Source organism: Pararge aegeria, chromosome 20, assembly GCF_905163445.1.
Source record: "Pararge aegeria chromosome 20, ilParAegt1.1, whole genome shotgun sequence".
NCBI classification, from domain to species: domain Eukaryota; kingdom Metazoa; phylum Arthropoda; class Insecta; order Lepidoptera; family Nymphalidae; genus Pararge; species Pararge aegeria.
Window position 1 is genome coordinate 14399200 of NC_053199.1, and position 26274 is coordinate 14425473.

The window sequence follows — 26274 nt, forward strand, 5'->3', positions numbered from 1 at the left end:
ATACGTTTTGGCCCAGGTATGCTTACCTATACCAACCTATCTTCTATCCTTTTAAAGTTATACTTCTTTTGGTGCGTTAGGGAAAATTATGTACGATGCGCCGTCAGAAAAGAACGACACCCTGAAGTTAGCTATTACATTTGACAGTGTACACTTTCAATTGTCAAAGTCTGCGGGCTCATTTCGGGGATTAAATTGATTCACTCGTACAAAAATCTCATATTTTAATGTTGAGTGAAATTATGTTGACCGATAGTGAGTCTTTTAGTATTCCAAATTTAATTTTGTTTATTATGTCCATTTCTTTAATTATGTAGAAATATTTTTTTGGGATATTTTAATAAACTTTATTTGACAAGATAGTGAGTTATATAACTTTCAATGTATTAAAATATTTTTTCTATCTTTAGTGTCGCTTTTTCTACAAACAAAGAATAACGTGAGAGATAAATCGAATCGAGATTTTTATCTTGTTACGCCAAAGAAGTATAAGTTCTAACGCGTATACGTAGGTAAACTCCATTTTTTTTTTATTTAAAGTAAACAGTAAACTAGAAAAGCTATTTAAAGAGTCACTCAGAAAACTACTTACACCCGACTGATCTACGAAACCAGTAAAGTCTTTATCTTGATAAAACTCTACCGGGAGTCCGGATTTATACTTTCTTCGGTCCTTTGATACAACCGCCGGACTTTTTCCCCGATCATTCAATCGAGAATTGCTATTTCTATCGATTTCGAATGATAGTTTTATTACCTTTACTGCCAGTGACATCTATTAACCAGGGCTTTTAGGGTTATAGGTGCTTCCGGTCCTGAACCTTTATGACGCAGAACTAATGTCACACTTATCGGTTCCATTTTTTTAAGCAAAAGTTATATAGTTTGTACATGTATATAACCAAATATATATACCAGGGAATATTTAAAAGAAAACCGGAATTGTGTTGTTTTGCTCTATAAAAGGACCCTGACAGACGGATAGACATTTCTTTATAACAACAATGGTGCTTGGTGGCAGTACTTTCCAGACGAGCTCTGTCACAAATAGCTCTCCTACTTATTAAAATTGCACACAATCCTTCATATTACATGTCTCATAGGGGTTTTATATCGTAATAATTTGCCTAGATCACGTTAGACATACTATTAAAGGCGGTGAGAAAACTGGCCTGAAAAGCCGGATTTGTATTCCAGGTATATTCAATACATTTTATAAACAAGGAAGCAATGTTCTTTGTAAAATTCCTTGGAATATGACTGCAAAATATTGGAATGCCTTGCGGTCGGCAGATACAATAGTTCTGAGCGCACCGTAGACTGGTGACCTTGCGACGATGTTCCAAACTTTGGAGTCTGACATTTCGAGCTTCAGTTGGTATGGACAAAACTAAGCTTAAATTCCTCACCTAAACTGTAACCATACCATTCAAATAGAGAAATCCTGTTGAACATGTATATCATCCTAGTCGTCATGTGTGAAGTAATCACATCCTCACAACCGCACTTCAGTAGTAAGGCATTTAATAATAGAACAGTGACAAACTGAAGGATAGTAGAGATGTTATTAATCGTGATCTGAGAGAGTGAAAATGTCGAGATAACGCTATAGCTCTCAAGACAAAAGGAGATAGATAGACAAAAAGAGATAGATATAGCGTCCTGCTAATGGCCTCTGGCAGCAGTCTTAAAGGCGGCTGGCGTAAATAAATGAGCGAATGTGTTTCCTTTTCTATTTTTAGAGTTCCATATACCTTAAATAGAAACCGTTATTTAATAAGATTAGGTACAAATCGGTGTCCTTTCTGCTGCAATTTAAGATGTGTTTGCGAAACCCGAGGCGACTGGGCGTATTGTGACGTTTTTGCGACCGCATATAAAGAACCGAGAAAAGTTAGCCTCCGTTTTTATATGGGTTGTCACCCACACTTTCGCTTCGTAGGAATGTATGTTTTTATTGTTTATGTAGAATCCTATAACTTAAGATATTCAAAATGCTTAGCAAATCTAAAGTAAATGCTTATTGTGGCAAATTGTATAAGTAGTGGCTTGCATAACTTGGACTAGTAGTAAAAAATTACTGTGGGAGCCTACTAAATGCAAATAGATATCGTTGTCATATGCAGCTTTACAAAGCTCTGCCAAAAAATGTAAAAGCTGGGCAGGCGGGTTGAAGATCACTGGCGCAGTGAGAACAACTGTTTTTTTTATAACTGCGAGATCCCGGAATTAATACTAGGCAGGATGAATTAAGGATTAAAAAGATATTTTTTTATATTCTTGTCTTGTCTGGAGTTCTAGGCTTTAGCTACTTACTAGTTATTTACTAGTGATGAGACTTGGCAGAAAACGTTTTTGTATACCGGAACTGTAACGCGTAAAAAACGTTATAACATTAGTATTGGTATCATTTATCTCTCATACCCGTAAACGGCTATTTCGCTACCATCTTTGACTGCATCAACAATTACTGCCACGTCACATTGCCAAGTCTTTATATAGAACTAAAAAAACTGATAATCGCAAGCCTAGACTAACTCTATCGATGTTACAGCTACCTGATAGTAAGCCTACGTCATTTATCTAGTCTAGGCAACTTGAAATTGTACTGCGATTTGTCGGTTGTCTAAACTTTGTTTGTGCCGGGGCTACTGCGGCCATGTAAGGTTTATTATTGAAGCATTGGAACGGAGGTCGCAAGATCCTGGAGTATAGAAATTCTCGCAAACCTTGTGTCAGTACTACGTCAACAAACATTATCTGTGTAACGACAAAATAGCTTTACCTAGAAAAAAGCCATTTGACTCTTGTTTTATTTAACAACTGTCAAATGGCTTTTTTCTTGCGAGGCATATCAAAGTCGGATGGTTTTTATTAAATCCTAGTATTTTAAGTTGCAAAAAAAATTAATAACCAGTTACGAAATTAAATACGGGGAATGTACCAGGAAGACATAGATCTACGGAACCTAAGCGAATAAGGCTCTTACTTAGCTACTTTTTTTTTCTTTTATATGAATGAGGCAGGGGTTGGGACGAGGTTGTTTTACGACTGCTTACTGCTGAAACTAGGTTAGTTTTGCTTACTGCGTTTAACTTTTTTTTTTCATACGCGAAAGTGAAAGTGAAGTCGCGACTCGTAACCCATTTAAAGTAGGGTAGGAAAGATTTTATAATTGAGCACAGCCGGGGCTTATTTGCATTATATAATTTAGTTGGGGATATTCTAAATTATTTTTGCATTTCTATATTATCATACTAGGATTTAATTTAATCACACTTCATACATATTATTACCGAGAACCCAACGAATCTTTCGCACTGTCATTATACGTGTTAGAATTATTGGCTTACATTTTAATTAGGGAAGCGATTAAAATTATATCAAAATGATTTGAATTGTGCATTATGAAATACGGAATAATTAATATTTAAGTTGTGAGTGTGTTGTTTAATAATTGTCAAATATGTGATAGAACTATAAATTAGAATTTTAAATTTTTGTCTGGTGGGAGGCTTTGGCCGTGGCTAGTTACCACCGTACTGACAAAGACGTGCCGCTAAGCGATTTAGTGTTCCGGTGCGATGTTGCGTAGAAACCGATTAAGGGTGTGACTACCATACTCCCTAACTTTTAGCCCGCTACTATCTTAGAATGCATCACTTACCACCAGGTGAGATTGCAGTCAAGGGCTAATTTGTAGTTGAATAAAAAAAAAAACCTAATACCTCCTGCTTCTGACTTATGTTGACTGTGAGTATTTTCTAACATTCGAAAGTAAGGAACAGTGTTTTTTTGGTACGCGTCACAAAAGTATCTATGATTTTATCTAAGAATACAAATTGCGCGTGTCGTCCTAAAATGCCATCATCATCATCACTGATTTTTGAGTCCAAGGCCGTGGGTTTGATTCCCACAACTGGAAAATGTTTGTGTAAAGAACACGAATGTTTTTCAGTGTCTGGGTGTTTATATGTATATTATAAGTATTTATGTATATTATTCATAAAAATATTCATCAGTTATCTTAGTACCCATAACACAAGCTACGCTTACTTTAGGACTAGATGGCGGTGTGTGTATTGTCGTAGTAGGTATATCTATTTATTTATAGTTATTTATAAGTAATCGATATTGAGTCCAAAACAGATTTTTATTAAATTTTCGTCTGTCTGTCAGTCGGTCAATCTGTTCGGGCATCAACTGAACGGATATAAATAAATTTAGTATCGTGGTAGCAGATATTCCGGGTCAACATATAGGATACCTTTTATCCCGATAAACAATAAGTTTCAACCGGGAAATGGGATGAAATGTTTTATCAGTTTTACATCACAGCTACGTTAAATTTGAAATGTCCAAATATTGTCGGATATAAAGGTCTCTTCACAAATAACAGCAAGTCGCAACGCATATTATGGGAAAACGACGAATAGGGCGGTACGCACTACTAATAATATAAATGCGAAAGTTTGTGAGGATGGATGTATGTATGTATGTATGTATCAAAATCTAATATAATGACAACTTACTAACTCAGTATACCAGTAAAAATAATAATAGACACATAGCTAGCCAAGCCAATTATTATGTTAGCATCAGATCTGTTCTAGATTTTCAATTGACTCATACGCGGACGAAGTCGCGAAATAATTTATTTCACTAGTCTGATAAATTTTACGGTTCTGAAAAATGCGATGCCAGGCTATGGTGGTAGTACGCAATAAACTTTAATCTCAACAAAACCAACAGTTCATTACACTCCTCGTTTAAAAAATACACAAAAGAGACACTGTATATAGTCTACCCCTTCATTTTATTGTAGCCATTTTCTGGGAGGCTTTGTTGGCTGGAACGCTCAGACCGCGACTGAGAATGGTCCGAGTTAAAAGCGAATAACGTTAATAACAGAATTGAATTTATAAGAAACTTTAATGTCAACCAAAACCGCATCGTTTTTTGTATTTTCGTATGATGTTCATTGGTAATTAGGATTACAATGTCGTATAGATAATCCGTATAGAGAACTCCACGTTCATTTATTATAATTTTTCGCGTAGCTAACACGTTCATCTGCATTAGTAACTATTTATTTATGGAAATGGCTGATTAATCAGTAATCCGACTTCTTCGTGCATAGTTTCAGATTTAATAGTGGCAGTTGTTTGCTAGTTGTTGCAAATTGCGTCAGAAATAGGATGACAAGGTATCCACTTTTTTAGGAAAAGAAAAAAAAAACTTTATTGGATATTTTCTGTTGGTAGTTTACATGCCTTTAATTTCTATGATGGTTTTCAATTCAACACTTAGTGTGTGAGTAGCATTTTTCACAAACGAAATAAGATTTAGGATTCCAAACAAATAAGCAAAATGTTGCAAATAACATAACAAATCTATCGAATATAAAACTTAATGAAAGCCGTCCTAAACGATAACTGTAGCGCCCTAATTAGTCACTCACATTCTTTTTCATATATGATTTTTGGTTATTTATATGTTTAAATAAAAATATTGTTTCATAACTCTTTGCTTTTTCATTTTGAAGCCAATTACATTTTTATAACTTACTTTATGAAAACTCTTATGTTGCTTATCTGTGTGAAAAAGTTAAACATTTCCTTTAGTCGCTTTATCTTTCAAGTTGTACCATCTAAGGAGTCCGAGACTTGAATCCAGATTCTAGATACATCTGATAAAACCTTAAATATTAACGTTTATTTGTGTTAGCGGGCGGAGGAAGGGTTGTTTGGAAGCTTGCAAATGCCTTTTATTCTACGAGGTCTTTCAACTTTCAGACTTTCTTAAGACTTGTACTAGAAAACTTATGAATGCACTGTGTTCCTAAACTAAGGCTTTTTTAGTTTTTTTAAAATATCATGTTTTCTCATTCAAAAAAACCTTCACTGGTTTTACTCTGTGTATTACTGATCCACAGTGTTCAAAAAACCTTCGCCTACATTTTGTAACCTCTTAATAATCAATGAAGTAATATAATTTCTTCTTAGTAAATTACACCATACAGATTCTCCTGCTGTTGCTGGAGTATAGCAGATTAAGCTTAATTTTCATAATATATAAGGAATTTCCGCAAAGTAACGCCTGCTTCTAACCAATATTTAACTAGTACTCATAAACGTTGCCAAGTGTTATGTTTGTTACGTAATACGTATTCTTATAAGTCGGTAATAAAATATAGCGAGCGTCGAGTGTTTCGGGGTGAGTAAGTGGAAACTTTTCACGGAGGATACTTCCGGTGTTCACACGTGCACAAACTTTTAATTCCGCACCCGTTGATATTTCACAAACCTAGATATACGAGTACATATTTTATGAAAGATATAAAGTCTAATGTTTTACATTAGAAGTTCATCATACAGTTTTTGGTGTAGAATTTAAGGGTTTCTTTTACTTCCATTAAAAGTTAGCCCGTGACAGCAATATCACTCCGTGGTAAGCGATGAATATATAAGTTTGTTAAAAAAAATGATATGAAGATGACTTGAATTGTGCTTTTTAAAATACAGAACAATTAATATTTAAGTTGTGTGTTTTGAGATGTAGTTTAATAATTGTCAAATATGTTACAGAGTTAATTGTAAACCAAATGCCTCCTGCTTGTGGTTTATGTTGACCGTGAGTGTTTTTTTACATTCGAAAGAAAGGAACGTAAACGAAAACGAACGTAAAAAAAGGATGTAAAGGGTTAATAATTTTGGGCGTTGGGAATAATAATTTCAGTAAGGTAACTTGCATACTTAGAATTTGACTAAGGTACTAAGTAATCAAATACCGTGCTTTATTTGGTTTATTTATTCTAATTTCAAAATAGGAGCAACTATGTCTTTTTGTATAGAACTGGATATAATTTATCCAGTTCTATACAAAAGTTTGGCACTATGTATCTTCACTTTGTGTATATTAATGTAAAAACTGAAATATCTAAAGTTTTTGGGAGATGGTTGAGTGCCTTTCGTTATACATGACAGTGGTTCTTTTTATGAAAAAATTAAAAATGCCTCTCACTGAAATGTGCTAGAAATAGTATAAGGTATTTCGAATTGCATAACTTAGTAGCTGTGGATCTTTATTTTGTGTATATCAACGTAAAAACAGGTATAAATAGAGTTTTGGAAATTTGTTGAGTGCCTTTACTTATAAAATTGGCTCTTTTATGTGCCTGTGAATTTTAAAAATTCCTTACATAGAAGGTACGAAGAGTAAAATTTTAGTCGGAAAATAGTTAGAACTATTTTTGTCGTTTGTGCTTCGCAACAAGAATTCGAGCACCGTTACGCTTTTAAACATAAAACTTTGACTAAACTATTACCAGACTAAACAAAATAAAGAGGGTTTTTAAGCGGAGAACATTGTTAAAATATATGCCTTTATAAAAGTATGTTCTCCGCGAAAAAAAACAGCTCAAAAGGTTATGTCGATAGAAGTCCGTCGGTGACCAGAAATACTACTCAAAATGAGACTAAATAAAATTATGTTTGAACAATTTTAGGAAGCGCTTCAGTTTTAACTCGTATCAAAAACAAAACTTGAGGCTTAAAAAACTGTTATATAGCTTCAAACTTCTTCTCTATGGTCTCGTTTGCACTCCCGTTTTTTTTATTATTCACATACGATCACGTTTCGAAATTTAAACCTGACGAGCTTGGCACTTAGAAAAAAGCGATAACTGTTCTGAAACTTACCTACGTTTTTATGTCCAGAAATAACCATGGAAAAATATGGACCTATGTTCGTATCAATAGGACCGTCTATATGTCTATTTGAAATAAGAACATTTTTTCGTTGACTCTCGAGCCTAACGCGCTTTGTCACGTATCTCCTCTCATAAAAAGAAGAGTTTAAGGCCGTAGTCTACCACGCTAGCCCAGTGCGTGGTGGACTCCACATACCTTTGAGAACATTATGTAGAAGTCTAAAGCAAGCGAAGAGAGAAGCAAGTGATATTTGAATGGCTTAAAACGCATATAACTTAGAAAAGTTAAGGCGCGTGCTGGAATTCGAACTCGGCCTCCCGAAAGTAAAGTTAAAGTCGTACCAACTGGGCTAACAACTACTCCCACACATTGTATAAATCTTTATCTAAAACATAAATTTTTCTCACAAAAAATTTCAGTTTGCCCTCCAAAAAAAAAGCAATAAGCCCTCTCTATATTACGTTGCCTCTCGAGACTCCGTCAAAATAAACAGCGCTTATAAAAAAAACATGTGCCAAAAACGGAGCGTAAGGGTTAAGAGGCATCGGTGATGGAAAAGCCGTGTTTGTGATAGTTCGTGACCCGCTTTTCCGGTAAATGCTAACGGCATACGGTGTTATCATTATTGCTGGCGGTATTAAAGACGATGGCCTAGTGACAAAATGTGTGAGGATCCTTACCTATTATGTAGTTTAGGACCTTTGGATAGGTAAACGCGGTGGTTTAAGTGGGAGGTCCAGAGTTCGATTACAACTGGTAATTTGGGAATTTACATTTTCGGAATTTTCGCTGTCCTGGTCTTGTGGGAGGCTTCGGCCGTGGCTAGTTACCACCCTTACGACAAAGACGTGGAGCAAAGTAATTCAGCGTTTCGGTACGATGTCGCGTCGAAACCGATATGGTTATGCAGTGGCGTGCACTTCATAGATGCACAAATGCACTGCCTAAAATTTTGTACAACTTGTATGGAATTTTCAATTTTATGCGATCCTTCTGCTTTATGTGTACTCTGGTTAAAATCTTTACTCACGCCACTGGGATTGTATGGGTTTAAAAAAACTGCTTTACCCCTAACAGGTTAGCCTGTTACATCTTAGATTGCACTATCACTTACCAGCCGGTGAGATTGCAGTCAAGGCCTAACTTGTAGTGGCATAAAAAAAGAAATTTCACTTCACTTGCCCTTGAGAACGTGGTAGGACTGCTATAAAGCTCTCTCTTTTTAAAAGCGAAGTTTTAAACAATCGCTTTGGAAAAACCTGAAATATGAAAATTATTAAATAGAAATAAATTTCCCAAAAAAACTACACACCTACTTGCCGAATTTTAGCTCCATACGTCAAGTACTTCTCGAGATCATGTGTTTAACGTGATGTGTTTAACGGGTCACTGACCTTTCGCTTTTATAATTCTGAAATACATATTTAGCGGATTTTATTTCAGTACCATACGGTACCTTTTCAATCGTTCCGTTTTTATCGTACGAGGCGACTAAAGGAATGTAATTGAAAACGGGGATCAGCATCTTCTATGCAACTACAACATATATAGGCTATTGATGATGGTACCTATATTAAAAAAAAGTACATAAGTATTTTACAAGGTTAATTACTAGTTATCAAAACAAGGTTGTAAAAAACCTGTGCTATCCTCAGACCTCCAGATTTTTACGACCTTCCTGGCGCAACGGTTAGCGCTGTGGATTTAAGTAGGAGGTTCCAGGTTCCCGGCGGGGCGATTTGGGAATTTATTATTACTGAATTTTCTCTGGTTTGGTCGGGTGGGAGGCTTTCGCCGTGGCTAGTTACCATCCTACCGACAAAGGCGTGCCGCTAAGCGATTGAGTGTTCCGGTCGTGTAGAAACCAATTAGGGGGTATGACTACCTTACTCCCAAACAGATTAGCCTGTTACCATCTCAGACTTAGGAAAAAACTCACCGAACACTTATCGGTGAGTTAAATTTTTTGTCAAATTAAGTTTACATGACTCTTTGTCACTTGTAATTGACGTGCATATTATTGTTTGTGTGTGTGTGTTATATTTAAAAACGTGTAATATGCATGTTGTAAGTGCTCTCAATAAATTAATAAAAAGACTGCAACATCACTTAGCACCAGGTGAGATTGCAGTCAAGGGCTAACCTGTAGTACAATAAAAAAAAGTGTGTGTACTTATGTACACGCGTTAGAAGTTATACATACCACTAATTGACATCTTGGAGATGTCTCTTAAAAAGTTCAAAGTTTGTATTAAACGTAAGCTTATAGAAAAGTCCAATTATAGTATAAAGGACTATGTAATCGATAAAAAAGCTTGGGTGTGAACCAGGCTTGCTTTAACTCTCTTACTTTAACATAAGCTCACTTGCTTTAACAGTGAAGGAAAACATCGTGAGGAAACCTGCATTGAGTGAGTTGTCTATAATGTTCCCAAAGTGTGTGATGTCTAGGAGTATGAAATTGGCCAGCGTAGGGTCTACAGCAAAGGCTTTCTCTGTTCTTGGCCAGCGTCGTGAACTAAAGCCTCGATCTGATTGATGATACTAATAAAATTGTTGTAACTTGTAATCCATCCGTATGAATAGTCAACATTCAGCGTATACCCCCAGGACGTAATATGCGATACAATAACCACTACAATTATGTAAACATACCGGGCCGTTTGCATTTACCGGAAAAACAGGTCATGGACTGACACAACACGGTTTATCCATCGCGGGCTTCGTTTTCGCCACATTTTTTATAAGCGCTGTTTATGTTATGTGACGGCCGAGTGGGGCAGTGGGCAGCGACCCTGCTTTCTGAGTCGAAGGTCGTGGGTTCGATTCCCACAACCGGAAAATGTTTGTGTGATGAACATGAATATTTTTCAGTGTCTATATTACTTTATGTATATATTCGTCAGCTATCTTAGTACCCATAATACAAGCTACGCTTACTTTGGGGCTAGATGGCGATGTGTGCGTTGTCGTAATATGTTTATATATTTATATATATTTAAAAGTAAAAACTACATTAGACACTGGCTTATTCGCGCAGGCAAGCAGTACCGCCACCACCGCATTAGTATAAACCAAAGTGCCCTCAAAAGCAAACGCGTCCGCGACCGCGGCCGCTATCGCCTCCGTTTCGAGAACCCTTTATAAGTTGACTACAACATCAGGTAAATGAAAATAGATAAATTAAAAAATCTTGTGGGTAATGCAAGAATAAGTCGTAAAAATAAGCTCGCAAGTGTTCCACGTGGCACTCGTAAAAAATATTTGGTTCCGTAAAAACAAACCCTTTTATCTGATTACACAGCTTCCTAATGCCGGAGCGAAATGGTAAGTTTCCGGACTGTTACAAAATTTCTGTGAAAAAAGCATAAAAGTCCGTTCGGTGTTTTTACGGGTTCCGGAAACCTGTGTAAAGGTAGACAAACAACATAATAGAAATGGTCAACATTCTTTCTGCAAAACGGAGAATCTTTGAAGAGATTAAAATGTTACAGCATCGTAAAATTGTAACAATCGAAATGTTATCGAAGAGGTTGATTTAGAACTTAGTGAATTGTTGGGTTTCTTTTCATTAAAATTCAAAAAGGTATGGCAAATTCAAATTTATATTATTATTTTTTTCTTTTTTAAGTTTGAAAGAATAATGTCACAATTCTACCCTTTATATTGTGTTGATTTCTTGCTTCAGTTTGTAAGGCAAGCTGTTCAGCAAAATCGGCACTAGACAATCCAGGGTATGATAATAACTGGTAGCTACGGTTTAACGTGCCCTTTTCTAACTCCAAGCAGGCACTTAGCATTTCTTAGCAAAATATCAATACCTACCTAATAAATTGCTCTGACCCAGGTTACTGCTTACTACTAGACCAGCAGCCTCTTATGTGGATTAATAAATAATAATAATAATTGGCATAAATATATTACGACAATACACACATTGCTACCTAGCTCCAAAATATGCGTAACTTAGCAGCGTGTTATGGGTACTGAGATCATCATCGTTTGAATTGACCTCCACTGCTGGATATAGGGTAGGACAACGGTGACTGGCGCAGTGGGCAGCGACACTGCTTTCTGAGTCCAAGGCCGTGGGTTCGATTTCTATAACTGGAAAATGTTTGTGTGATGAACATGCATGTTTTTAGTCTGGGTGTTTATCTGTATATTATAAGTATTTATATATATTATTCATATAAAAATATTCATTCATCAGTAATTTTGGTACCCATAAAACAGGCTACGCTTTCTTTGGGGCTAGATGGCGATGTGTGTATTATCGTAGTATATTTATTTTATGTTTTTGAGTCTTTTGTACGAGTAGGTTCCACAATCCACGGGCCTGGGCCGCTTGCCTCCAGCGGTTCCCAGCGATTCGCCTGATGTTATCTGTCCACCTCCTTGGAGCCGACCTACGCTGCGTTTACCGGTGCGGGGTCGCCATTCCAGCACCTTAAGACCCCAACGTCCATCGGTTCTCCGAGATATGTGCCCTGCCCATTGCCACTACAGCTTCGCGACTCGTTGAGTACCTCAGTTATCTCAATAACGAATGAATATTTATGAATAATACACATAACATACAGTAAACCTACACTAAGAATAGAGTTTATTATTAATGTAGGTTTACTGTATATGTTGTAAATTTTATCAATTAAATTCCGTAAAGTGTATTAGGAAGTTGAACATCCCAGACTATTCCAAATGAATTCCATACCTCGGCTAAAATGTTCGGGTTCATGAAACTATCTCGGGCATTATGTGTGAAGAGAATTCACAAGTCATAGTTTTCTACCCCCCTCCACGTTTTCTGTACAAACAATGATATGAGAAAGTTTAATAAAGCTTACAAACTTACATATTATTAAACTTAGCGGGCTGGCGGAGTTCTATGTCACTGTAAAACTGCGCTTTTAACGTAATTTTGCATGAAATCCTACTTTATATAATAAACATTTCGAGCTATTTAAAATTTAGATTCGTACAACGTAATCTCTTCTTGTATACGTAAAAGTAGAGAGTAAAGAAATAATCAGCTATATTCTTCAGATAATCTATCTTTGTCCAGAGACCACAGACCTTATTTGAAAGGTAGATAGATAGATAGATAGATTTGATAAGGTTTATGCTATGAATTAGGTGCAAAGAAATGTATTAGAGGTAAGACTTAGGGTTTGGCACTAACTAACGTAAAAATTTTATTACTCTGCAGGAACGGATCTAGACTGCTTTTCCGGGATTAGAAATTATTGTACGTTCATCTCCAGGAGCCAAGCTATTCCTGTGCAAAATTTCCTCAACTTCGACTTAGTATCTAAACCTAAAAGAAAGTCTGTTTGTTTATTATAAGAGATATAAGAAAATAAACAAACACTTACACTAGACTTATAACAAAAATATAATTAAGTATTTATGCCTAATACATTTTATTACTTAAAATTAAATACTTAATATATGTGTACTTCGCCTGTGTACATGTTTATTAACCGCACCCTAAAATAGCTCTCAGATGGCAGAATTATTTGTCACTTATTGTTCTACTAGCTTCTGCCCGCGACTTGGTCTGCTTGGACTTCAGAATTGGGTCTAAAGCTTCGCTCGTTAACTATTCGAGACATCCGTCCAAGTACATGTCCTTTTTATAGCATAGGTGATATGCATACCAAATTGCAAAGCGGTCCGCGGTCTGCCCGCGGTTTAGCTTTAAAAAAAGTTAAAATTTTTCCTCGGGAACTACTTAAGGAATCGGGATAAAAGGTAGCTTATGTTCTTTTCCATGTCTATATGTAGGCTACATGTATGCCAAATTTAATCCAAATCCGTTTTTGCGTGATTGAGTAACAAACATCTACACTTTCACATTTACTATATAAGTAGCATTCTGGCCAATATGTTTATAAACTAAAGCTTATGTTTTATTCCGATGTGTAAGCTATATTACAGTAAAGTTTTATTATAATCCGTTCAGCAGTTTTTGCGTGAAAGACGAACAATCATCCGTACATCCATACAACCTCAATAACTTTCACGTTTAGAATATTAGTAGAAAATAGGATACCGTGAATTCATTATGAATCTGTGGACACGAGTATTTTCTAGTTTTATTAGAATTACAATTAGGTAGATACGTAGTTTAATATTCGGCTAGTAAATACAATATGGTACGAGGAAACTCATGTGACAGTTGGCTTACACAGGTTTCTGTGCAAACAATGATATGCGGAAGTTTGATAAAGCTTACAAACTAACGAGCATACACTAAACTTGGTGACGGTATATTTGCGGTGCAAGCTTAATGTCGGGAGGAATGCTCTTCTTTATAAATTTGGATTAACACCATGAAACCACCATTGTATTTTTAATATGTACCTTTTCAAGTCTTACTCTGCTTTTTTCACAAAATGTGTGGACACGACTTTCAATCTCCCAAGTTATTTGAAAGCAGGATATTTATTCCAACGACAAACATGTTTTGGAGCTATTGCAGTCTCAATATATCTGTAACGATAATTGATTTCTGCGTGGCATACTAACGCTACGTTAAGCTAACGGTACGCTAACGTAACGACACGCTTAATTAAATAGTAGTAAATTGTAGTAGAGCTAATACATTTTAAGTAGAAGTAGAGCTTTTTGTGTCAGAGCCCGTTCTGGGAAGTATTATTGCCAAGCTTATTTCTGCGGCTAAGCAGCATTGTTGCAACCCTGTGTTCTGGTCTGAAGGGCCTGATTGCTTGTGTTACTATAGGCAAATGATGATGATACAAAAAAATGTTAGCACATTTCGTTTGACCCGCGACCTTCCACATAAAGGGGAATCACGGAAGTCGTCAAAAAACCTACTTACTATTAGAAGCTTTATTTATATCGACTTTGGTTACATGCTGATGAGGGTGCAGTAGGAGTGCAGCTGAGGTTGAAATCAGGGCAAGGTTATAGCCGTAACTAGTCATAATCTCGCCTTGTTAGATTTTATAGAAAACTAGACCTGCCCGGGGCGTCACCCACGTGTATTGCACCCTACTTACCAACTAGTTTTATAAATGCGATAGTTTCTACGTGAATAAAGGGGCAAAGCAACATCTCTACTAATTATGTAAAGCTGAGGAGTTTGTTTGGTTGAATACCCTAATCTCAGGAACTACTAGTTAGAATCTAAATAAGCTTTTTTCGTGCGATAGTCCATTTATCGAAGAAGGCTATATGTATAACATCAAGCTACAACCGATACGAGCGGATAATCAAATTGCTGCTAAAACGGTAAAAACTATTACTTCTGAGGGCTACCAAAATAACGTACGAATTCATTGTTTCCCCTTAAAAGTTCGCCGCATATAATCCGCAACATATGCTGTCTATCTTTTTAGGATGAGTCATACGCGGAAGAGAACTGCGTCCGCTTTTTTTAATATCTAGTGAGCTTCTGGTGAGTTAACTTCTTCCTAAAGTACTCATAGAGAGTACCGGCGCACAAGTTGACGGCCGACTGGCGCAGTGGGCAGCTACCCTGCTTTCTGAGTCCAAGGCCGTGGGTTCGATTCCCACAACTGGAAAATGTTTGTGTGATGAGCATTAAGTGTTTTTCAGTGTCTGGGTGTTTATATGTATTTTCTAAGTATTTATGTATATATAATTCATAAAAATATTCATCAGTCTTCTTAGTACCCATAACACAAGCTACGCTTACTTTGGGGCTAGGTGGCGATGTGTGTATTGTCGTAGTATATTTATTTATTTATTTATTTATTTAAGTATAGCTGAGCCAGCCTACTCCCGGCATCGCAGGCAGACGAGGGCTTGTCTTTGATGAGTTGACTGCATAAGATTTCTCTGGTTGAGACTAAACTAAAACCCTACGCATTATGTAGGCACGCAGTAATATGTATGATACCTCCTATTTCTAACAATAATTTTTGATTTGTACTGATAATGGTAACACAAGTGACTTGAGTGGAGGTACTTTTTACTCTTATTATAAAATGGCATATACCTGTCATTGCATAAATCTATACTTCTCATACAAAATGTATATGTATTATTGTAATGATAAATTGTACAGAAATAAACTGTCGCTAAGCTAGATATAAAACTGTGTTTTAGGCGGCACTGCTCTCCTTATAAATATGGCTCGTTTAAACAAAAAGAAGATGTCATTCAAAGGCAAAGCTGGTAATCGTAACTAAAGTTACAATTTTCATATATATGATATTATGAAGGTTTTTTATTCAAATCTAAAGAATATTATGATGTGTGTGTTGTGTGTATGTGTGTGTGTGTGTTTAGTATTATTATTAACACCATTTTTTATCTTATCCTTTAAAAATAAAGGATTCTTTCGTGTAACATACTAAAGCAGTGAGCGACGCAGCGGCGCAACGCATGGTCTAAGTGTGCGAAGCGCCTTAAGGTTGAGGAAGTAACCTGTAGGTCCGAAAACGGTGTAAAAACACAATGTAAGTTACAATGAGGAAGTAACAACTTCCTGAGCACGCATTCATAAATTAAGCTATTCACGACGAATCGCCTGAAAGCGCTATCTTTACCTCTAATCTTCTTACACACCGTCTGAACTAACACATTAACTGCCAACTAGCTACGATACGTTAACTACACATTACGATTGTTTATTTGTGTAACAATAGTGATATTATATCCTAATCAAAACAATAACAAACGATTTGATTAGTTATACAAAGTTCATCCTAGATCTTCAAAACTACTGAATACATATAAATAAAACTAAAGTGTCTGTCTATGTTTTGAAACATCGTCCTATTAACGTCGCACTGCTGGCAACAGGGCTTCTCTCTTATCGCAGAGATGGGAGCATTGACCCACCATGCTGCTTTTTTATTGGCTGATGTCGATTAGAAACCATCGTCAATACAGTCGCTATAAGACTGATGTGAAAGGCATTTACTAATTTCGGCATCGACGGTAGGAGAGCCGTAGCTAAATTGGTGAAAGCGCTCAGGCCGCGATTGCCCGAGAGTCGCAGGTTCAAATCCTGTCGGTTCCGAAAATTGTTATATGCATTTTAAATTCATAAAATTAAATTTAGTAATACTTGCAGGACATACTAGGAATACGTCCTATAAAGTGGCACCCATTGGTCATCAACCTGAGGCAAAGGTGTTAAGTCTCATGTGCCTATAATTACACCGTCAACCTTTAAGCCGAAACACAGAAATGCTGAGATCTTTCACATATAGTTAGACTACTAACAGACATACAGTACATACTAATAGAGCATTGATACTAAAAATGTATCTAGATTAAAGCGATAATGACTATGTTTTTGCAGCGCATGTATTTGAAACTCTGAGCCCATGGCCTTCGGATACAATTTTTTTTTATTAACATCGTGTCCCAAAAATTGGTTTTGACGTCTGGAGGCCCAAGAGCTGGCGCTTATTTAGCCCAACGACTAAGTTTAGCAATTCAAAGGGGCCAGCATTTTGGGTAGCATGCCCATAAATGAACAGTTAAACAGCTTCTATTTTTTGTAAATATTAATTTTCGTTTGTAATTGTGTGGGTACTTATTGGAATTATAAAAAAAGAGCACACTTAAAAAGCAATAATTCAAAGTTAGAAATTTACACTCATCATGACGATGGCATGCGTAAAAAAGTAAACTCCAAGGAACGCTTTTTCGAATAACATGTTTCTCAAAAAGTTTAAAAAAAAAGTTCTGCTTGCGGCTCAGGTTCGCCTGGTCCCTGGTGTCACTTTGAACGGCTACGATCTTTTGGGACGCAAAAAAAAGTTAAAAATTAATGAAATTAGTGTTATATGAACATCACTCAAAAAAGTTGAAATATGGTAACAAGCTTTTAAAATGAGTCCCTTCCCATTTGTAGCGAACGGAACCCCAAAGGACATACCGGGCAGGAATTCGGAGTATATGCGGATGAATTCATGTGTAAAAGGAAAGCCTATAAATCAATTTCTCTGATCTACCGTTACGGTTGCCATGGCGACTTTTGCGCAGTCAAGCAAAAACACTTACTCGGAACTAATCAAGCATCAATATCATAAAGTTAAGATAGAATTTGTTGTATTATTGTACTGGAAAAATGGGTCTTTATTTTTTGCCGATTTATTGACTAACTTATTCTGAGGTAAGTACCGGAGTTTACTTTATGTCGTACCTATACGTATGTTCTGAGTTTAATACGGTTTCTCGTTAACAGCTATATCTTAGTTTATATCTTCATAGCAACTGTTATGAACTCATTTTTTGCCTTTTAAATCTGTAAATCAGATTTCCTATAGAAGCATAGTTGCGTATCCTACCGACTGCACCAAGTAAAGGCGTGTTTTTTATTACTTAGGTAATTACATTTTAAGTGGCATGCGTTATGTACTAAATTATTCTAGTTACCATGTTCCTCATACAATATTAATATTATTTTACCCATGATTTAATCACACCACTTATAATAAAACTGTATCGAGTCGATTTCTGTACATTGAAGCTAATTCGAAAAAAAATTTGGAGGGCAATCTGTAATCGATACCGTATATTTGTGTCTGTATTTTTGTCTGACTGTCTGTATCTCAGCCGCGCATCACGCACAAACTACTGAATGAATTTAAATGAAACTTTCCACATTTTGACACCTATTTTTAGGTTGCGTAAACAACATCACGATAAGTACTGTGATTGAGCGAATACAGGTAGCAAGCAAACAAACACACTTGTGAATTTCTAGGCACTTTTGATGTGTATATAAATTAAGCCATAGTAGTGTGACGATGGTCTGTTACATTCGTAAACTTAATAATCAGCCGACGAGGATTCCTAACGCGCCTGGTTTTTCAGCCGTGCCGCGTATAAATTGATATATAAGTTGATTGTGATGCCAAAGAGTTTTCTTTGGCGTCACAATCACGTATTGATGTTCCTGAAGTACTTATATATTAAGTCTACTTCATCATCCACGGACACGGGTCTCCTCTAAGCGTGAGATGGGTTCTTATTTCCAAGTGTAGATATGTAGACTTCGCACGCCTTTGCACTCTAAAAAAAAATTGGTTATTCCTAACAAGATAGTGATTGTTGTGATCAAGCATCTTGATTCCATACGAGCCTAACAAGAACATAGATACATCAAATAAGATGATAATGATTGTTTATCATAATTCAATGGACTGGGCAACTGTATTGCTCCTATTATTGTTACTTAACTAAGGCATATTCTTAACTGATTCAATTTACGTACTTGTTTAAGCTAAATAATTAAAAATGATCTAATCATACAAAGAAGTAAATAATAATAGAAACAACGTATTTATTTGTTAGAATCAATGAACATACCTACATTGTTAGCTCAATATATAATTAAGTTGCTGCTATAACTAATCAGCTTTTGTTGTTATGTTTATTATCATAATTGTTACAATTTATATAACGTCAACTAAGAGAAAATCTCTCTTAGTTGGCTTTCTTTTTTTAGAGTGTGAGAACAGAAACAAAAAACATGAAATCGCAGAATTCTCAGAGAAGCAGGTTTCCTCACGGTTTTTAAATTAATTTAAAAAAGTCACTATATAATATAATTTGTTATTGAGTCTACTTAAAAAAAAGTGTGTGTTAGCTCCGACGCACGACTAGAGTTTACTCCTTAAGTACGATTGTTGAAATATACACGAAAAGAGTTTATTTAGCTGAATAAAGATTAATACCATATGAAAGGGTAAATTAAAAATCCTGTGCAATTTATTCACACACGGCGGAAGTGTAACTTCTTAAAAGTAGCCTACGGGAGATTGAGGTGAATGTAGAGTACCGGAACTATTAGGATAAATGTTATGTTTATTATTTAGTTTCCATGGTAACAAGAATAGGAAAAAAATGTATAATTTCAGTTTCCTTGGTAACTTAAATAGGAAAAATAATTTAATTAAACGAAAGCGGCGTTGCATGTTTGCGCATGCAACGTCGCAAAGCGAAAACGTAACGAGGTCATTCATCAGTAGATTTTACTCTACCTCTACATTTTTCTCATAACGGGCGCCTTATATATGAAAATCGATTCTTAAGGAGTAAACTCCAACCAACTAGCTAGCACAAGCTTGCCCGTGCAAGTATCCCTCTCTTGATGTCGGGTCAAAAAAATAACACTTAAGCTGGAAGCATGGTAATTGGTGGCGACATAAGTAGCTTACGTTTTAAAATAACGTTTCCAATGTATGACACAATGGTCAGAGGTAGGAGACGGGGCACTGAGCCGGGGGATTATTTCCGATGTTCAATTATTCCCTTCACCTCAGCTATTTTCAAAATGTTTTTCTGGTTTAAATGACTTTTTCTCTTTTTCTATTTTCTCTTTAAAATATCACTTTTACATAACGACGACGGCCGACTGGCGCAGTGGGCAGCGACCCTGCTTTCTGAGTCCAAGGCCGTGGGTTCGATTCCCACAACTGGAAAATTTTTGTGTGATGAGCATTAAGTGTTTTTCAGTGTCTGGGTGTTTATATGTATTTTCTAAGTATTTATGTATATATAATTCATAAAAATATCCATCAGTCACCCATCAGTAGTACCCATAACACAAGCTACGCTTACTTTGGGGCTAGGTGGCGATGTGTGTATTGTCGTAGTATATTTATTATAACAAATTTTATCTTGAAGCAAGATAAGGTCTACAATTCTAAAACAAAGGCACAACAATACTAAAATAAAACTGCTTTGAGTGACGGTAGTAAGCCCATTTACTAGGAGTTCTAGCCCAGTTGATGTGGGAATTCGGTGTAATTTGGTCAACATGTGACACACAAAGTAATTAATCTCCTTAGTTTTCTAAAGCGTTATCGTTAGACAACCTCGAACGACCTGCTGATGGGTTTTAATCAGTCAGATGTTATTATTACGACTCCATGATCCATATGATTTTATATGACTACACAATACAATTCTTGGAACAGTTGAGTTTCCTTTATGAAGGGATAATTTTATAAATTTTATATCATATAAAAATTTTGGGACCGACAGTATTTGAACCTGTGACTGTAGCAATCGCGGCCTGAGAGCTTTTCCACTAAACTACGGCTACCGAAAATGCCGAATTTATAATATAACTTATATCAGTCTTATAGCGAATACAATCGCTATAAGACTGAAATAAGTTATATTATAAACCAACAGCTTCTAGGAAACATTTACGTTTCGATAAACTTTTCAGAGCTCCATATTACATTGAGACATTATTCAAACAAGAGAAGTAATAATAATAATAATAATCATTTATTTCAGGCTTTACCCATAAAATTTAAGATCCGTAACGACATAAAATTAAATGCAATTAAAATAAATACATGTCAAAAGTAAATAAAACTAAATTAAAACACTAATAAATTTATAAAAGTGAAAACACAAATAAATTTATAAAAGTTTATAAAGAGCAATGTATCGTCTACTGTTGTATAGGAAGGCTTTATAAAATCACACTACGACCAATAACCACTGTTCGATAATAAAAAATTTTGCAGACACGGGAAAAATATTCCTTTTGAGTGCTTGGAATCCCATACAAAGCGTAAACGGTTAAACTTACGCTAAAATGTGTCACGATATTGTTCTCCCATAAAAGACTTAAAAAAATCCTGGACAACATATTATATATACCTTTTAAGGTTGATTCATACGCCGGCGAAGTCAAGAAGTTTATATGTTGCGCGCGCACACCGTCACAAAAAACCAACACCCTGAAGTAACAAGTAGTCAAGATTTAAGTTTCTCAAAAAAAGGTTTGACTGTGAACACTTTCAATTGCCAAAGTCTACGGGCTCATTCCGGTGATTTAATTGATTCAAATGTACAAAAATCTCCAATTTTAATGTTGAGTGAAACTTGGTTGTACGATAATGAGATAACTAGATAATGCGTTATAATAAAACTATCAAGAAGATCACTTGTATCAATTATATATTATGTTATCTCTAGACCTCAAATGGTATTTCGAATGTAAGGAGGGACTAGCATCCTCAAGAAACGCACTGGTACTTCCTTACGCAGTGCTCCGTCTTGGAGATGATACTTGTTACTACAAGTATAGGCACTTCTAACATAGCTTCATGCGTGAGTGGAAGGGAAAAGGGAGGGAGGTACATCATTAAAAAAAGCAAAACATAAATTGAAATATAGTTTGCAAGTTTATTTTCCAGTTTGTAAAAGATATGTTTTGCCAAACCGACATAATATAAGAATATGGTCAAGAAAAGAAATTATTAAATTTTATACAAAGTTTGCAATGTTGTTATGGTCGTTATACGGCGTGCGTAACTATACTATACAACTAAGATTTAAGTATCGTTAGTTTCACATAAAATGTATGTAACCAATCAAATTTCATACAAATGTTCAATCGAATAATCAAAACCGTACCGAAACTATAATCGATACACACACATCGATTATGCCCTGGGCGCGATACATCCGCTTGTAGGCTGACGATTTCCGTATTCGGTTAGAATCGGATCAACGATTTCCCAGCGACCTCAGGCCGGTAATGACTTGCCCGGTTTTAATTTGTGAACCGATCAGATTGAGGGCGCCATCGATACAAGCATCTTATCGGGGAAATCGATTATAGAATAATACGATTAGGGCACCGGGTGAGTTCACCAGATTGTGGTTGAAATTGGATATTTACATTGTTGAACAGGGTTATTGAGAAAGGGACTTCATCTGAATAAAGCTAAACGTACATAACACTAACTACTAACATAACTTTTATCTATAAATGCTTTAGCTACAGTCGAGACGTTGCTGAATCGATATGGCGCAGACACCATTTTTCCGGCACGAATAATGAGGACTTGAAAAAACAAAATACAATTTTGAACTTATACTTCATTTGACGCGTTGGGGAAAAATTATGAGAGTAAATTTATATGTTGCGCGCGCACACCGTCACAAAAAACCAACACCCTGATGTTACCAGTAGTCAAGATTTAAGTTTCTCAAAAAAAGGTTTGACAGTGAACACTTTCAATTGCCAAAGTCTACGGGCTCATTCCGGTGATTTAATTGATTCAATTGTACAAAAATCTCCAATTTTAATGTTGAGTGAAACTTGGTTGTACGATAATGAGACAACTAGATAATGCGTTATAATAAAACTATCAATGTATTAAATACTAAATCTAGTGTTAGGGTGGTTTTTTTTACAAACGTAGAAAGAATAAAGAGATAAAATTTTCAAAAAGTTTTTATCTTGTTACGCCAAAGTAGTATAACTTCTTACGCGTGTTTTTTATTAGCCTCTTCTTGTGATAAGAAGTAATATAGTGTATAGGTAGCGGGCTCACCTGTTATATTAAACCCTAATTGGTTTCTACGCAATATCATATAGGAACGCTAAATAACTGCGTGGCACATCTTTGTTGGTATAGTAGTAGGCTACGATCAAAGCGTTTCAAAGGACAAAAATATGGAGAGTCAAAAATTATGTATTACAAAATAGCTACAAATCCTTCCACACTTTATAAGATAACAGCTTTTACCACTACCCGGGCCAGTGGCAAGCATAGAGGGTATGCACAGGGTATGTAAATTATATCTAGAGAAAAAAATCTCCAGTACGCCTTATAAAAACTTAACAAAACAAACCAACCAGCTCACTTAAGTATAAAGCTCCCCTCCCCTTAAAATCATATAAAATATTATTATTATTTTATATGATTTCAAGGGGAGAGGAATAAGGTGTATTTATTATTCCAAAACCTCGATATAAAATTTAGGTGAACAATTTTAGCATGAGTTGCCCTTTAGATCGATTTCATAGGAACCATAAAAAAAAAACTCCGGGATAAAAAGTAGCCTAGATGTCACTCTCGGAGCCATAAACTATGTCTATGCAAAATTTCCCGTAAAACCCGTGGCGTTGTCGTGTGAAAGAAAAACAACCAAACTTTTGCATTCATAATATTGGTGGGGAACTAGGGACTAGCAGGTATAGGAAATATAACTAAACCCAAAACTAAAGGGGTGAAAATACCCCGTCGCAACACCCGGGCCGGCCTTAGGGGGCAAGAGGGTGATATAATAAATATTCAACTACAAAGAGGACCAGTGGACATACGCTACGGATGTGAGTGCCAACCTATGTTAATTTATATTCCGCAATATCGTACCCTTAGTACGATATTGTGGAACTCGTAAACGTTGATGGTTTCCGAATTTCGAAACAATAACTTCTTCTTCTTTCCATTAACTCACCCTATGCGTTTTTTTTTAATTCGAAAATTGATTTGTTATTCCTGCTTGGTAATGTTTTTATCGATAGGATAACCGCCACCTAGCAATCGCAACACGCGGACAATTATGTACATGATGGGAGCAACAATAACGTCAGGTAGCAAAAAAAAATTAGTTTGCTCATTTAGAAAAAAATTTTGGATTGTCAACGTCTTCAGCCACAACTGGCTCAGGGATATTGCAATCACAGCATGCTAATCTTTGTGAAACATTATGTGAGAGCCCGTATACGTTAATATTAATGGAACGATTGTACTAAATGCAGTGCCTACTGTCCCGATACTTCAAAATGGAGCCACTTAACTTTAAACAGTTTGGGACTAAAAAAGGAGCTTGTATTGTGATTCGATACTCGATAAACTACCAACTCATGCGATGTAAACAAATTCGTACTACGGTTACTGAAGGCTAATATTGGATCGAAACGTTTGTATAATGAATTTAACGGAACCCGAATAAATATTATTGTATACTAGTACAGTAATATTTATTCAGTGACCTCACTCTCTGTAACTGACAGCCAAAGTCCTCAATGTACGTTTTAGCCTACATACATAGATGGCAGATGTTTGGTGATTTTTTTGGAAAGAAGTACCTGTTGGAAGATTGCAACATTAAATATGGTAAAAAATGTGACAACATTGCTTTCTATGGCCCTCTCTCCTGTAGCAACAATGTAATACAACGGATGTTTGTGCTCTGGTTAAAATAGTGATTTTAATAACCAAACCATAAACCTTAAACTCAATATTCAACAGTACCTACCTAATTTACAAAGCATCCCCCGCCAATCTTGGGTAACTGTATATTATATAATATCCGTATCTCCCCTTGAATAAGTGTTTTTTAAAATACCGTTAAATACGGTCATTTTTTTATTTTTTTTAATAATTAGTATCGTAATAAATTAATTGTTATGAACCTTACTTCTAAGACATTAAAACCTACTGAGGGCTTATAATACAAATACCGCAACCTTTATATTTTATTTAAGCTACAAAATACCCACTGAGTGACTCAGTCAAAAGCTATTACTTGATATCGTGTACAAAAATCAATCTGTTTGATGAAATCTACACTGTGTTCCCATACACACTATGAGATCTCAAAGTAGGTGCTTGTAAATGCTGGTGTTAAAATGCAAACGGAATGTTTTATGCAGGCTACAGCATAAAATACGCCTAAAGCCTAAAAACGTATTTTAAAGTAAACGGCATGGATCTTTAGAATTTTCTAGGCTGTGTACCATAATTGCTGCAAAGCACTGTGTCCTCCTTTCAGACAAATGTGCCCATGTGTCTTTCGTTCATGTATGTGCCACAGTTTAGTAATCATACAGTACCAAAATAAAATATGTTATACTTAGGGAAAACTACGCCGGAAGCTTCCTATGTATGTATATCAAGTACATAGTATTGCAGAAGTCAGGGGCAACATTTCAATATTGAAAATACAAATGATGATGACTATTTGAGCCCAAATATATGTGATATAATTATTTGTGAAGGCATTGTATTTACCGAATTTACAACGAATTTATATAATAACTTAAATAATGTTTCCGCTACAGTTTTTTATACGGTACAACTAAGTTCGGTAAGAGGAAACAAAAATGGTGCCAATTCAGAACACAAAATCTAAACTACAAAAAGAATTAACAATACTGAATATGCTATCCTTTAATGCAGATAACATTGCAAAATGAACAGCGTTGCTTTTCCATCACATTAGTACTGCGTTGGTAAACTACGATTGTGTGGCAAACCTACATATAGGATTGCTTGATTTTCGAGTATGCGTGCTACGGAAGTATGTGAGTGCTACGTACTCGTAGTTAGTAAACCTATCTAGATTGCTTTTAATATTATAACACTTACGTGCAAACTCATTAATCGATTGATAAGTAGTGAAAATCTTCAGATCAAGTAACATTAATTTTTTAATCAGAACATTTTGTTTTAGATTGATAATAAACTTCGAGCCTTCGTGTAACAGATTTCCATGTTAAATAAGATACAATATAGAACTAAGATATGAAAAGTTTTGATAAATTAACTATATAAATGGATAAAAATCTAAAAATGATGTAAGTATATTAGTCCGCAATGTATGGCTATTTGCGAACTGTATGCTCTCTAAACTATAACCTGTACTCTATACAGAGATTAAAGAGGAAAACGCGAGAAAAGGAATTTTAGTGGAATGCCTCAGAGTTTGTATGGCACGTAGAGATTAACAAACGACGTAGTTTGTCTCGTAAATAGTTTATAGCTCGTATAAGCATAAAATTGAACTG